This window comes from Brienomyrus brachyistius, chromosome 13 (assembly GCF_023856365.1).
Source record: "Brienomyrus brachyistius isolate T26 chromosome 13, BBRACH_0.4, whole genome shotgun sequence".
Classification (NCBI taxonomy): domain Eukaryota; kingdom Metazoa; phylum Chordata; class Actinopteri; order Osteoglossiformes; family Mormyridae; genus Brienomyrus; species Brienomyrus brachyistius.
Window position 1 is genome coordinate 14,710,448 of NC_064545.1, and position 16,602 is coordinate 14,727,049.

The window sequence follows — 16,602 nt, forward strand, 5'->3', positions numbered from 1 at the left end:
TACACTTGGTGTTTTTGTTACACTCGTCATTTTTAATTTAAAGTAGCGGGGTGTGTTTGGAGTGATGATGATGGTGGTGATGATGATGATGATGATGATGATGATGATGAGAAAGCTAGAAAAGGAATCAGGCATTTTTTTGTACAAATGAAGTAGCCATTGTTTCATAGCTTTGGAATTTAGAATTCATAATTTATAACTCATGTATCTCTTTCATGCTATTCTACTCTTACCCTGTGCAATATATTGATTATCTATGACTTGACAAACTGGCTCCTCTTTTAAGCCTCCTTTTGTCACATTTTCTAAAATGTGATGGTACCAATAACACATTTTGCTAAAATATGTTGTTATTCAGCATGAAAATGGAGTGAAAATGGGGAGACATTCTGACTACTGCTAAATGCGAAAAGCTGCATGTAAGCTACGTTTCCAACTAGCTGAAGAACAGTAGGAATCTGTGAAAAGCATAAGAAGAGTCCACCTTAAAGGAACAGTCTCTGTCGTATTGTATCGTTAATGTATAATTGATGCATTATTAACTAATAATATACAACAATGTAATGCACTGCACTGATGTTCCCCTAATATTAAAATATCTTTTATGTCAATACTTTCATCCGTGATGTATCCTAGATTAAGGCATCAAATATAATTATATATATGAGTATGTATAAAATCATTTCATTCTTAATGAACATATGAAATCAGAAATTAATTAATTTAATAAAATCAATAAATTCATTCTATCGTGTTTTATCATGGCTACGCAATAACAATAATTACACAAATAATTTCACAGGATAAAAGGTGTTATACAGAAATATTTATATTCTTGTTTCCAAGGGAAACATATTGTAATTCTGGTAAGAAATTCTTCTTTGATTTATATATTTATTCAGGTTTCAAAGTAATTATAAATTGAATTCTTTAAACTATTATAATCAAACAAAATCCAAATCATCGAAAGAAATCATTTGGGGAATGCTGCCCTTATTATTATTATTATTATTATTATTATTATTATTATTATTGGGACACACATATAATAATTGTGAATAGCGACATCATTGGTGCTTTCAGACGAGAATTATTTAAAATGCGTTGTCAAAGGGGGCCAAATTGTTTCCTTGTGTTGTGTGGTAAAGAAAGCTTAGTCAAGTGGAATAGGCTGGAAATGCAGCACTGTGTGTATTTCTTGGACTGTCAGATAATTTCAGTGTCTCAGAGCAGCTGTTATGCTCTCTATTACACCTGTGAAGTTTGCTAAGGTGGAAACTGCTGGAGAAAAATACTCCTCTTAGTGGCAGGCAGCCTGGAGATAGTACAGTGACCCTTTCAAATTTTAATTAACTGGGAGCAGATGCAATGAAGACAGAGGTTCAATAAAGGACAAATTAAGAACGATGAAAGAAATGAAATAGCGAGCTAAATAGGTGGAACACGTACGCAGCAAGTGCGGTCGTTTTGCCATGTAAACTGAGCGCAAAGCCCTCACATGTCTAAAAAGATAAACGAGGTTACTATCCTAAGTGCTATTAATTATTTGTATAATAACAATACCATATTTCCGTCTATATGCCAATTGGATTCATTACTGCGGCTTATATCTTCAAACGTATACATTTGACGTCTGACATGAGTTACAACAACAACTTTAGATAACATGCTAAAAAACCGTTTTCACTGTCATAAGTACATGCCCTAAAATCTGAGCGATTTGAAATGTTTCAATAAGCTAATCAGCTTCTCAATGGCGAAGTGCCCGCTGAGCTGCTGGAGGCCATAGATTCAGCCGACAGTCTTGTTTATACCTCACTACCATTTCCAGCCGTCTGATTCAATTCGGTAAAATGTTCAGTTCGAGGTTTTGGTTTTGGGGACAACATGAGTAATTTTTTAAATCTACTTTTTCTCAAGAAGTGATGTCCAGATGTTTCGGAAAAGTTTTAAGCTGATAGAAAAAGGCGGCAGGGGTAGTTTCTTGGGTTAGACATTCGCCTTTCTGTGAGCCATGTTACTGCACGGAGTGTGTGGCAGCTCGCGCAGGGATGCCACACAACGCCTAAGTGACACATTTACATTACATGCTTCACACGCTTTGACACAATGTAATGTTGTAAAAATACACTATACAAATTAAATTGAGTTTAAATGAGTTGAAATGAATTGAATTGTGACTCCAAACGCATCTGCAAGGTATTAATAATTAGAATTTTTGTGTGCGTAGGTGAAATATTTAAAAGGAAATGTGACACGCCTTATTTGCCCCATTGTGCTTTGGCGTGTGCAGGTCTTTGTCACTATTTAATTTGTGTATGCTGGCGTGCGTGTTTCTTCTTCTCCGCGACATAACACGCCCTTCTCCTGCAGAGATCTGGAGAGCTTAAAGCTCCTCCAGCAAATTCGCTGTAGATGATGTCACTGGGTCCCTGCTGGAAGTACCGCATCCTTTACGCTTTAGGGAGAAACCATCTCATCATTACTCTTACCTCCCGCTGATACGTTCCGCCTACTGATTTTACCCCGAATATATATATAATATTCCGTGAATAGTTGTTTTCTATTTTTTCTTTCAGTTTTATTTGTGCTCACCCCCCTTTGTGTTTCCCAGGATTCATAAAAAAATTATACCCGATACTCATTACATGTTTCTCTGTTGCAATTCTTATAAAAAGAAAGAACATTACAAAATGCCTTGGATTTCCCGTAAAACGTATTTTGTCTTGGTGCAGCCTAGAGGAGTTTTCATGCGGAATTCGCACCGTGTGATCTTCTCACTTTAGGACACATATCGCCTGTCACCCACACATCTCATTTGAAATCTATCGCCAAACTTGCCCTGTTGAAAGCAACCACAGAAATATGTCTGAATTTACCACAGCTTTCGCTTATGTCTTAATCGTGTGCAGGCGTTTGTGTTCAATCAACAGATTAGATAAAAGATACATATTGTTCAAGTTATGAATACCCCGATATATCTTGGTAATATACATAAAATGAGAAAGGTACTGACATATTGCTTTAATTGGGCTGTGTTAATAATTTGTATTATTATTATTTTATGGATTGGGAATGTTTACCACAAGACTACTAGAAATTACAGTGATGGTACATGGTGACATTTTTGTTAAAGATCAATGCAGTTCTATTGTAATCTGAAGATGTTTGATTTGTCTGGGTCACTGGGTGCCAGTGCCGTGTGTAGTGCCCTCGCTAGCTCCACCACACTCCGCCGTCCACAGGGACATATCTGCCACCGTTCCGCTCACCCTCCTCATGGAGCGCTTCTTCATAAAATTCCCCCTGTCACATCGTCCTCTTTCATGTGCTGTCATTCCTAAGTTGTTTTCCTGGCCCAGTTCAAATGAGGGTCACTGTCTCTCGTTCCCAGCTTCCCACAGTTCCATCTGGGTCTCCTTTCTTCCACGGACTAGATGACACTGCACTGCCGTTAAGATGTTATTCCCAAATTGGCAACTGTACAATGTTACAGTATAACCGTTCCTGAAATCGGAATGTTAAACCAAAATATTTTCCACCATTGTTATTAAAAATGGTCAAGAATCTTTCGCGTACAATGTTTCAGGTGGTGCCTCATAATTAAATGTTTATAAGCTCAGTGATGAGAACAAGCTATACATTTGCACAACATCCGTCACCCAGATGGCGGTCCTCACCACCCCACACCCACCACCTTGCAGTGTTCTCTCTCCCTAATGGTAGGCGAGGCATCGTTCAGGCCCTTCTCTGCCAGCAATAATACCAGAAAGGTTCTTTGCTCGGGCCATAGTTAGGTCAGTGTAATAATGCCCAAGGTCAGCGGTGGAGCCAGTGAGTCTCCCAGTCATTTTTCATTTGCTCACGAACTTAATGACAGTTGCAAGGCAATAGCGACTAGGAGCTGTATGCCGTGTGGTGTTACATGCAACATGCAAAAGGATTATCTTTGCTTCATTTCACCAATAAATATAGTACAGTATAATCTATACTGGCCCTGCAAATCTACAAAAAACACATACTATACTAATATGTATGTAAACTGCCAAATCATACTTTACCTTATGAGTCATATCAGCTTTTTATCCATTGCTGTGTAAAAAGACACATATAATACCAAGACGCTACCATACTACAACATTATTACTCCACGTTTGTGCATTGTGTGGCATGCAGGATGTCCCAGTTGTGTGAGCTGCATCGCAAATATCAATTCATAAATCTGATGTCCTGTCTGGACATCAAATACCATTATTTTGAGAATAGCTTCATTATCATGCTTCAGCATATGTTTGCAGTTCTCCGTACTATTTAAAACTCCGTGTGATCTCGGTGTACAGCATATTGCTGGTGATAACTTTCAGCAGCCTCACATTTCAAACATGAATGAATCTTTGAACTGGAATGAAATGCACCTTGACATAGAATGAATTTCACCTTGACATAAAATGAAATGCACATTGACATAAAATGAAATTCACATTGACGTAAAATGAAATGCACATTGACCCTGCTAAACAAATAATTCGATCGAGAACTTAAACAGAACTATACACAAAGGTAATGGAGCTATCAAATAAAAATAACTAATTTTTATTTATCACACGTTTTTTGCACATATGTATCGTACTAATCGTACAATATATCTTATCCATAGATCTCCTGGGCTGAAACCGAAATTCCCAGGGTTCTTGTCTTGGCTCATAGTTAAAACATCACAGTAACCAAATATCTCCTTGGACAAACCTTGAGTGCTTCTTATTGCCTGATTATATGATTTAAAATCAGGTTAGGAGAGGCACCCTGCTCTGCATCTCAGGTTTCCTCACTCCTATCTGCCCTACATCTCACGGTTCTTCACTCCTACCTGCCCTACATCTCAGATTTCCTCACTCCTACCTGCCCTACATCTCAGGGTTCTTCACTCCTACCTACTCTGCATCTCAGGGTTCCTCCCTCCTAGTTGAAGCACACAGCCCATGAGAATATAACTTGCTCACTGGCTAGGGAGTCTTGTTTTTAATTGTTCCACAGCTGCAATGAAACAGTAGAACAGGATTGTCGTTGGATGAACCCAGCACTTGGTTCTCAGTTATTTCTTCTTTTTTATTTTATGTAAAATTCTTTCAATAGGGCCAAGTTTTACTTTTGCTAAATACCTAAAGCAACCTAAGGCTTTTTTTTCAGCTCGATTTAAATGTCAGTATTTTAGAAGGAGAACAGTTTGGATCTTTCTGCAGCATCTTTTACTGGTGTAATAGCTCTCTGTTTAGAGATACGGTGAGAATACTATTTCATTTACGGTAATTTACTAGATATTGAGCCACTGTCCTTAAATACTGACATCGCAGATTTATGGGTGAATTTGTGTGTCAGATGATACCAGAGCAGACCTCTCTGAATATGTCCATTTCCTAGACCATTGTTGCAGGACTTAAGTTTCACAGTGACAATGGGCCATCAACTAAATCCTGACATCAATGTAAACTGCTGACTACAAGCTAAGCTGATAATTGTCTGGTAGATACAAGGACACACAGGAAGCAAATTCCCAAATGGAATTTTATATTGCAGACAGTGAAAAAAAGTGTCTCAGCAGCCAGAGGCTATTAATTGTGGCATAGAAAATCACACAACATGCAGTCGCTAAGATCCATGCTGCTCAGACATGACTGCTTCTCCCAGCATCTCCCAGCACTTTTATATGTCCTGCTGTTCCACGGAATGCCACCAGTGGCAAGGCCACCAGTCGCTGCCCCTGGTGTCCAGGAGTGCACTGTACCATGTCACTCTTTTGTCACTTGCTGCAAACCTGAAACATCGGCAGGAGTTCACTTCAGGTTACTTGTTTTGTTCACATCCCATGAATGATTAAACTGATGAAGGAAAGGAATTTCAACACATCCCATTAGAGCAATAATCTGCTCTTCTCTCGCTGATTTTTCATTGCTGTGGTGGCCTGCCTTTGGGTAGTTTCTCATTGTCTCAGAACGGTCAGAAAGTATAAATTTAACTTGCATTTTGCGTCACTTCCAGATGAGTGAAGATGTCAAGACAATAACACCAGCTTTCAGTCCTCCGCTCTGCCACTTCTACCCCACTTTTTGGCCAGAGGGTCATGTGCAAATTAAAAGTGACAGCTCAGCCCGCTTGTCCAGCAGACTGATATTGTTAGAGCTCTAAAACATGTCGCAGATCAGAGGACCACAGTCTCAACTGGCTCAGAGGGGTCCCTGTGCTTTGGCTGTAGAAACCCAGAGAGGACCAGCCGCAGACACAGAACCTGCTCCCAGCAGCCCTTCTTGCCACCGGTTAGCATCTTGGCAAGATGACGTCCTTATTACAAGTGTAGCCTTTCATCTCTTATATCAGTATGTGGGCCACCTGTTGCCATGTAGCCTTACCCAGTGGCTACATTTTAAACTGTCATGCACATGTACATTTTAAGCTGTTCATGTCTTCTATATGATTAATATTATGTGTAATGATCCCTTTTGATTTCTATCAATCAATTCAAAAGGTATTTTATGGGTAAAGATGGGATACAGTCACTACACATCTTTCAGATGTGCGAAGAAAATAGTCTTTCACAAGGCTTTAGTCTTTGCCGATGGCAGAGTCTGAAAGTAGGAAAAGAAAATGACTTGTGAATGATGTGTGTGGAGCTGAAACATGACTGATATGTGATTGTTTTGTGTGTGAAATTCAGGGCAGGAGGGTTCTGCAACAGGGATCCCCAGCACTCCCAACCCCCTGGAAATTAAACATTTTTGGAGAGTTTCACAGAATCATCTTTTACAGGAGACCCACTTCAGTTTAAACGGCGAAAGCGATCTCCGCCATTTTATTGCATCGTTTGAAAACTTCAGAATTAGTGCGCTTATTAAAAAAATAACAATGCGAACGACGCTCTGATGTATCTGGCTGCGAAGTTTCGATGTGTTTTATTCTTACTAAACATTTTCAACACTGATAGCCTTGATTCAGTTTTTAAGAAAAGTGTATAAATATATGCAAAACGGTAATACAAGTGTACACAAATGATTACGCATGTAGAGACGAGATTGCGTGTGAAAACTGCAAAATGTATTTAAAAAAACGATAATACCGAATAATTACAAATCAGATGTTAAAAAAATAATCGCGGCCAACAGCACAGCGAACGATCCGGTTCACAAAGTAAAATATATATAACATCTATAACATAATTCACGCATGAACTTGTCCAGAGGGGTCACGTGACACTTTCCGAGGTATATCAAGCCATTAGCTCCTCATCTTCACTAAGCTCATTCTCGTCCTGTTAATAGATATCTAACGTCACCAGCTCTTTCAGAATCAACGCCGCTGCCCCGTTGTTTAGCTGATCGTGCAGATATTATGCAAATAGTCTAATAACGTAACTGAGATCCAAAATAAAAGGTTTCCGACTGTTTACGACTTAATCATCTACATTCGTCCCAGTTATTAATCCGTTTCCCATAAATGACCCCATTATTTTGCGAAGCCGACATCTTTATTCCCTTTTAATTGTGAACTTCCAGATTTTGATATATCAGTCATAGCGGAAAGCAAATCGCAAAGTATTACCTATCTGTATCACATTCTTGTCAATTATTTTTCGCTGTTAAATTTCGAACACGAATTTTAAAATGTGCTGTTTATTTATATAGGAGATTCTCGTTGTAAATCATCTTTATGTTGAGAACCATTTAAAATGAAAGGCATATAAGGCAGGCGAACTCTCGGACACCTTCGAATTTCGTTTGTGTAATGACAGAGACATGCATAGATGCATACATACAGACGTGCATGCATGCATAGATACATATATGAATTTTTATACAATACACGCTTAATATAAATAACCTTTTCTCATAAAATAGTCTTTGCCACAGTAAGCCCGAGCTAGTATGCGATGGTTAATGTGTAATAATCTCTACAGTTAAATAACATTAAAGAAAAAACTATTAATCACACCACTGTTTGCTCTATTTCACCGATTTACAGTCAAACTACAGAACATTTATTATTTAGCTCAGGTATGGAATTTTTTTTAAGAACTTCGTAGAATTATGAGCAGAAAAAAATCCATTGTAAATTTTATCCGGAAACGATGATACAAGGGTAGATATAATGTTTCATCTAGGCGAAACATCATAATGAACCATAACAAACGATACAAATTCTATCTGAAATGTCAGAGCACATCTCTGAGCTTCACGTTTAAAACTGCAGTAAAGTTCCAATTATTAATCAAAATGAATAACTAGACTTTTTGTTGAAAGAACATAAATATCTGGAAATGGAGAATGCATATATATTTGTTTGTTTAAGCTTTTTTCTATGAATCAAAAGACAAACAATTTTCCCTCATATTTCTTGCACCCCCCTCCCCCAATTTCACTTTTAAAAAAGTGGGACCCTTCTATATGCATAATCATATAAATATGATTATGTAAACTGGAAATCAGCCTTCAAAGTTCAGCCACTGTTCACACTCTCTATATAAAATATATGAAGTATTTCTTATCCTTATTACACACACACACACACACACACACATAGATGCATGCATAACATGAAAATAAAAGATGCGTCATTTCCAATTCATTTAGCCTATATGTTTCATTATATGGCTTGTTCGGTAATACTGTTATGGTATCACCACAATTTTACATTCAATAAGTAATGGATGCCATGATAGCTGCTTCTTTTTTTGCAATGAAAACACATATCTGTAGTTTCCATAAAAGTGTAGTACTCACAGAATTATTAAACATACTTGCCAGCTTTTCTAATGTAAAACAGACTATTAAACCCAATCTCTATGAGAAAACTACCATTGGTTTTCCAACCTCTAGCATGATTTGGTGAGTGAATTTGTTGGAGATAAATGATAAACAGATAAACACTAATAAACGTGGTGTAATAGTTATGTCAACCACTAGAACTGGTCATAAATCAAACCAAGAGGTATTAATTCAACGCCTCTAGTCTCTTTATCTCAATTCTCAATTGTCACTGCGCTGCGCGACGGCTTAGGCAGGTCCCGCGAGTTGTTAGCCTCGGCTCTGATCTCTGCTGAGATGACGCCGTTTTTACAAGTGCTTTTTTTAACCCTTTGACACATTTCATTGCAAGTATCATACTCCCATTATTATTATTATTATTATTATTATTATTATTTATTATTTATTATTATTATTATTTATTTCCCACATTGTCACTAAAATCAAATAAGCGGCTAAGTCTCTTCAGTTGATGAGAAAATGCTTTACTGGTACATTTGGTCAAACTTTCCTTTAATATCTCTGACAGTTGTACAGCCTGGCAAATTACCCACTAGTTGTATTTGTTAACATGCCTGAATGTAAAATGTTCCGCCAGTACTTCTACCGTTGTTGGTTGCATTTTGTGTTGTTCCACTTATACTGGCGACAATAAATATTTGCATATGATTGAGATAGTATGTTTTTTTTCCATTTGAAAGATCACCCCAAACTGGAGGCTGCGGCTTTAATTATGTGAGGTACAGTAAACACTCAACTAAAAGAAATGCAGAATTTGCTGCTCTGTCATTGATTTGCCTTATAGGGATCAAGGAAAGGTTAGAACTCATGTCTTTCAAAATCATTTCTGCCTGTGGTCATCCTGACATAAGAATTCTCCAAACCTAGCAATCTATTTTTTTTTATTTCACTGATCTTAGCTTGAAATGCGGAGACAGCGAAGCACTAAGCCTTCAAACGTGTGAAGTTTTCAAAAGACCTCTGGAAGCAATCTCTGGTTGCTTGACCCCTGACAAGGGGAAGGATTTTTTTATTTCTCTTTTTGCCAGCACTTCATTTGGGAGAAAACCTTCCAGATTCACACCTCAGCCTGACAGCACAGCTGCCTATTATGGGCAAACAAGAAATAAATTATAGAAAAAACTTGCATTGTGTGTAAGGTCTTCCTCCCGATCTGTCTTTATACAGCGGCACGGATTTAACCAATCCGCAGCACACGCTGCTGTTTATTTCAGCAAAAATAAACCAAACATCTGATTATTATCTTATTTAATTCAAGAATGACTCTTTTTATGGTTCTATTCAAAACGTACTGCATAGGATCTACTTTCTGATTGAGCTCATCTAGCTGCATGTGCTGTAACTAGTATGAACGTTTTGTCCACACAGGTAAAGAAGTTACATGTATGCATTCTTATGACATTTCTCACTTTTTATACTAGAAGGAGCCAAACAGATCATGACACCTTATATAAATTATTATACCAACAGCATAAATACAACATATTTATTTTACCGGATTTCTTTTTCCTATCAACTGAAAGATTGGTAGGTTCCCAGCAGTAAAATTACAGTTTAAACTTCTCGCATGCTGGTGACTACAAAATACCCTCCTTAACAAAGAAGAAGCATAAAATGTAATGCATTTGGTCCATAGGATCTGCTGTCCACAGTAAACACATTTGATACACTTCAGGCTCCCCTAGCAGCATGAAGGAATATGAACTGACAATAGACTGTATTTGTATATGATTCAGCTACAATTCATCTATCTATCTATCTATCTATCTATCTATCTATCTATCTATCTATCTATCTATCTATCTGAACACATTTATATCCATGACGCAAGCATGTACGTGTGCGCACACACACACACACACACACACACACACACACATGCATGTCCGCATACACACACAGAAACTGAAGAAGGGGAGGGAGATGGAAACACATTGACTTTGAGACAATGAGTTGCATGTTTATTTGCAATGCGCCTTGAAATTATTTGAGTGTTGCATTCCCTCCCTCCGTCAAAGAGGGTATATGCTGAAGGCCCACTCCCTTTTGAAATTAGACTGTAGGCTCTATCATTAGATCGGATGGCAAGTCTTTATACAAAGTGTTTTGCATAATTACATACCAAAGCCAGAATAGCCACCCTCAAATTTTCTGGGTCACAAAGCATCCACAATTGCCACATTATTGTCCACCAAACTACAGCCCCACCAACGACAAGGAAAGAAAAACCTTACCTCCCTGATCTAACTTGGAGAGATTGAATTTTCTTTCTGATAAAAGCAGAGAAGATTATTTCTGAACTGACAGCTTGTTTACATGTAGTTATAAAGTTCAGAAGGACTGCCCGCACCACTGAGATTTCGGGGGAAGTGATCAAAACATGGGCAATCGATATTACGGTTTTAAAATACCCAAATACAGAGTGAATCCCTGACGTTTTCCATACCGTTGTATATTTATCTTCATGTTTGGGTAATTTGTATCTCATTCAAACGGGCCTGCCTTATCTGTTACACCGGGATCTTTTCTAGCGACGTTGCCTTGAAGTTCTCTTCATATTCTAATTCTTGGAATAATCGTTTGTCGGAGGAATTGAATATAACTCTTTTATTAAGGAATAAAATACCGTGTATGCTTTTTGACTTTCATATTTTCAGATAATAAATATTTTTTTCCAAGTGATTTTTCGGAATGCTAATTAATTCCAGAACCAACGAGCTACACGTTATAATACTCCGATATACTAGCATTGTTTAATGAGTATTTTGTTGTGTTATTGTTTTTGTTATTTTTGTGCTAATTTCCTTTTTTTCATAAACAGTTTCGGAAATATGTTATTTTTTTGGGGCGTTTTTTTTTTTTGTGAAAAGCCGCATTAAAATTCCACGATTGCTTTCTGTTAATTCTACACTTCGCACATTTTATTAAGTTTAACCTAATGTGCGTACTTCCCTCTTTGCACCGCCCCCGTTGAAAAGGTTGCCAGTGTATCAAAACATGTATCTGATTTTGTCCTATTAAAGTATGATATTTGTTAATATGCGCGGTATATTACTGTTATATCACGCTGAAAAATTCGCGCGCGACACACACAATATATATATATATATATATATATATATATATATATATATATATATATAATTGACAATATGATTGAGATATTTTCAGAGCTACTTTGCCGTAATAGACTTTGACAGCTATAAATTGTCCTGTATTGGGTCAAGGAAGAGAGGACACACGGCTTTGTCGTCTATCAATTACTTAAAGATTGCCAGGCTATCATGACATCCATTACTGATCGAATGTAAAATTGTGAATTGGCTGTTGCTAACAAGTTTTGCATTCGATTTGTTTTACATTCAGTTAAATTTTCAATTATATTTAACTCCGTTTTGATGGCGTGGCATGCTTAGTCTCAGCTGTAATTAAATCGACAGCCGTTTACCGAAAAAAAAAATCAGGAAATAACAAAATCGTTCTACACATATTTGTAATTAACGAAAAAGAAACGGTGAAACATATAGTGAGCTCTACTTCTCGTGCGTGCGTGTGTGTGTTAAATTCGCATTTCATCCGTAATCTATAACTCAGTGGTTTGCAAAAGCCATCACATTTCCCGAATTTACTACCATACCCTTAATATTAGGAAACTATATTTAAGTTTGTGTATAATATATTCTGTGGGATAAATACCAAATAAACAAATGGGGTTTTAAAATTTAAATACATATACGATTGATTAGATAGATAGATAGATAGATAGATAGATAGATAGATAGATAGATAGATAGATAGATAGATAGATAGATAGATAGGAAATCCTACATAAAACATTGCAGCTTGTATTTTGTATTGTTTGCAAAAATCATAATCAGACTTTAATGGCTGAGCATTTGGTTTTGTTTTCAGTATTTCCATTTCTTTCTTTTAAAATTAATTTTCTTTTTTTTTTTACTTTGCTACGTTCTACACAATTAAAGTTCTGATTTTTTTATATGAAATTTGCAGGTTTCATAAATGGAAATGATTATACTTTACGACTACGAATAGAAATGTATTCTATGTGAATTATGCATAAAAGTATTTTCTTAACCCTTCTAGCAGTTCTTACACTTGTAACTAAACGCTTTATTCAGATAGATAGATAGATAGATAGATAGATAGATAGATAGATAGATAGATAGATAGATAGATAGATAGATAGATAGATAGATAGATAGATAGATCGAGTACCACATGTGTATTCGTTTTGGCAACGACACGTTAGTTGAGGTTTCCTGCGTCCATTCTCATTTAACGTGCGAAACAGCACCATCTAGCTTTGGAAACGCGTAACTTAAATTCAAGACGAAAAACGCCTAGTCATATTTGGAAAAACGATGTAACCTATTAAAAAAGAATGTTCGAGCCATTAAAAAGACAAAATATTTTTTCCTTAGATATAAAACAGCGGTATTTTAAAATTACCGTTCATTTCATGACACACTACTTCACTGAGAGATTCAGCCTCTTGGAAGATTTTTCATGCACCACGATTTACCACACCTTCCACTTAATTGTTGAAAACTGTACAACCAACCACAGAACATAACTGAATGTCATTCAAAACTTTGTTAGTAGCGCAGAAGTGTGCTGATGAAATTGTAAATGTGTAAGAGATTTTCATATACCGAGACGTTTAACAGAACAGTAGTAACAATATAATTTAGTGTGCGTCGTTTATATGGAGTCGTCTAAATTTCCGTGTTTCGGACATTCACATTTTCACCACCGGGGCTTGGATAGCCAACGTGCTGGTAAGAGTATGCATTAGAGAAAAGTGCTTATAAAAGGTGCGTGCAGCACCATTCCTCTACACAGCCAACCTCCCATACACCAGCAGCCGCTTCGGTTTGAAAAAGAACGTAGTGTCTGAAATTTAAATCACTTTTTATTGCTGTGAAATTCCCCACCGTAAGATACAAACCATAAGAATTGAGTTTGTAATACAAGACTGTCATTATGTTACACTCATGCAAAACATGCAGCTGGAGGGGGACTGCTAATGATTTCTGGATAAAAAGGGTGTGCTTGTACTTATATGATTTACGTGATGGGAAAGGCGGTTCTCGAGTTTTCCGTCTAGTGAGTTGACATCCACACAATGTTGGCATCAAACTGGTCAGGTAGGTGACTAAAAATCATGATCATCACCATCATTAACAACAACAACAACAACAATAATAATAATAATAATAATAATAACAATAAGCATTTTCCACTTGCATCCAAGAAAATATAGTAACGTGGCCACGTTATTAATACGTAATTAATGAAATGTGTATGCCTGTCCATTCGTTATTGATTGGTGGTTTCCGATAATTATCTGCCATGGTGAATCTGATACAATAAATAATGATGATAATAATAATAATAATAAACCACACAGAACAAAACTATGCTGGTTGCGGCGGCGGCAGTCATACTAAGACACGAACACTTTAATCCAAAAGAAAGTTGATAAGTATTAGCTACGTCTCTGATGTTACAGGACCAATGGCTGAACAATTCGTCACATTAATCAATCCTTGTTTTTTTTCAGAAAAGGTACGTTACATCGGACAGACAATTCAGAACATTTAGGAATGGTCTTGGTTATGCCTATAATTATAAGTATGAGATCTATCAATTGGTACTAAATGGATGATTTCACGTTTTACTATTTCGTGAAACAGTACTTACGCGTGTGTTAATACTAAATATAGTGATACTTGTTTTAAATAATACCTTACATTATTTATGTAATCGATATTGTATATTTAGGCACTGGTGTACTTGTCGGTTGACACTGGTGTACGTTTTTGTATTATGCATGAAGCTTTGAGAAAATGTTTATTTCATCTCATGTTTGTACGTGTGTACATTTAATTCAGACTACAGTTCCCGCATTTCTTTTACATAAAGTACAACACCTGATGAAAAATCTGAAACAATTCTAGACAGACAGACAGACAGACAGACAGACAGACAGACAGACAGACAGATAGATAGATAGATAGATAGATAGATAGATAGATAGATAGATAGATAGATAGATTTATCAGAGCTGAAAATAGCTACGGGTCATTTTGAAAATAGTTACTTACAATTCCTCAGACAATGCTTACTTTCTGCCAGAGATCACGTGGTTGCTCGCATGGGGTGTCTTTGCAGTTTTGGCTAGTGCCCGCGCGAGGAGGGGCCTTAATCGCCAGTATTATGAAGGAGACAAAACAACAGTGTGATGGGCAGCAGCTGAAGACGTGCGCCTCAACCAGCAAGGCAGACCAACCAAAATATATTTTCACCATTGTCGATACAAGTATAACAATTATATAAGTACATGACGAGATATAAAGTATTTCGAGTATAAAGCTTTATTTTCATTCACTTAATCGAAGGTTTTAGTTTGTGATAGGCGAATTGTGTAATATGCAATAATATCGACAGCGTACTTGTGATTGATATCACTAATTTACATACGCGGCAACAAATAGATGCCACAACGATAATTAGTTATATTTCATAGGTAGGTGAGTAAATCATCTGTGTGTTTATGTGTGTGTGTGGGGGGGGGGGATTCTTTGTGTAAAGAAACACGAAAAATCTGCAGTACCACGCCTTAAGTAATAAAAAAATACGTCAAATACATGACAGTAACTCCACCTTAAATGCATGTATTACATGAGGCTTCCAGATGAAACCGGTACTTGGTAATATCAGATTTCTCTGCGCTCGCACCTTGTCCGCAGTTTTACCTATAGATATCTTACGAGTAACTACTTACATCCCCTTCTTCATACAATAGAAGGGGTAAAGCAATATTTCTGAACGTGGTTTGACGATTATTGTTATATATCTAAACAGAAAATGAAATATATACTTGCACAAAATAGGCCTATTGAGTTTGATCAAATGTAAGACATATTTGCCTATAGAATGCACTGTTAATCTGTTACAATGACATGCGAAATTGCCAAAGATCGTGAACCCTCTCTGGGTTACTGTGCTTCTGTAGGAGAGGGCCTGATTTCCAGAGAAGGATTTTACATGTAAATATGAAATAGCAACATATATAAGGTAGAGTATGAAACAGAAAAGTAATGCTTGCAGATAGTACAATAGAGCAAAAACTCCTAAGAAACACAACATTAACATCGTCGCTAATGAGTAAGTAGCATTTACACGATGCTCGCTTCGTTCTACATCGACATCTTCGCCTACTCAGCTTACACGATGATTAAAAAAAAACTTTGATTTTTTTTTACAACCAAGATTAATATTCAATGCGCATGTAAATGTTTTCAGCAATAGTGTTATAACTATACCACTGACATATAGCTGATAACTCATCACGTGGTCATGCGTTTTTATCAACGTGAATTATATGTAACGATGCTGTACATTACGTGATACATTAAATAACATTAACTGGTCAGTGGTGGACATAAGATAGTTCCATTTTAAAATAAAGATTAGACCCATTGTATATATAAAACTACGTTGTCAGTCACACCCCCCTTGATTCCCACTGGCTTGACTATGTTTACACGGATGGCATCCATATTCATATTCCACATTCCATACTTGGAGTTCTCTGTGTGCAGACTGATTGAAAGATATGAATCATTTCATATAAATCTCCTTCTTCCATAAACTAATGTTGTAAATATAAATACTTACTGTAAACGGACTGTCGCTCACCACAGTGTTGTCCGGAGTCCGTGTATCTCAAGCTAAAAGCAGTTTTTAATCGTCAGCCGTGCTT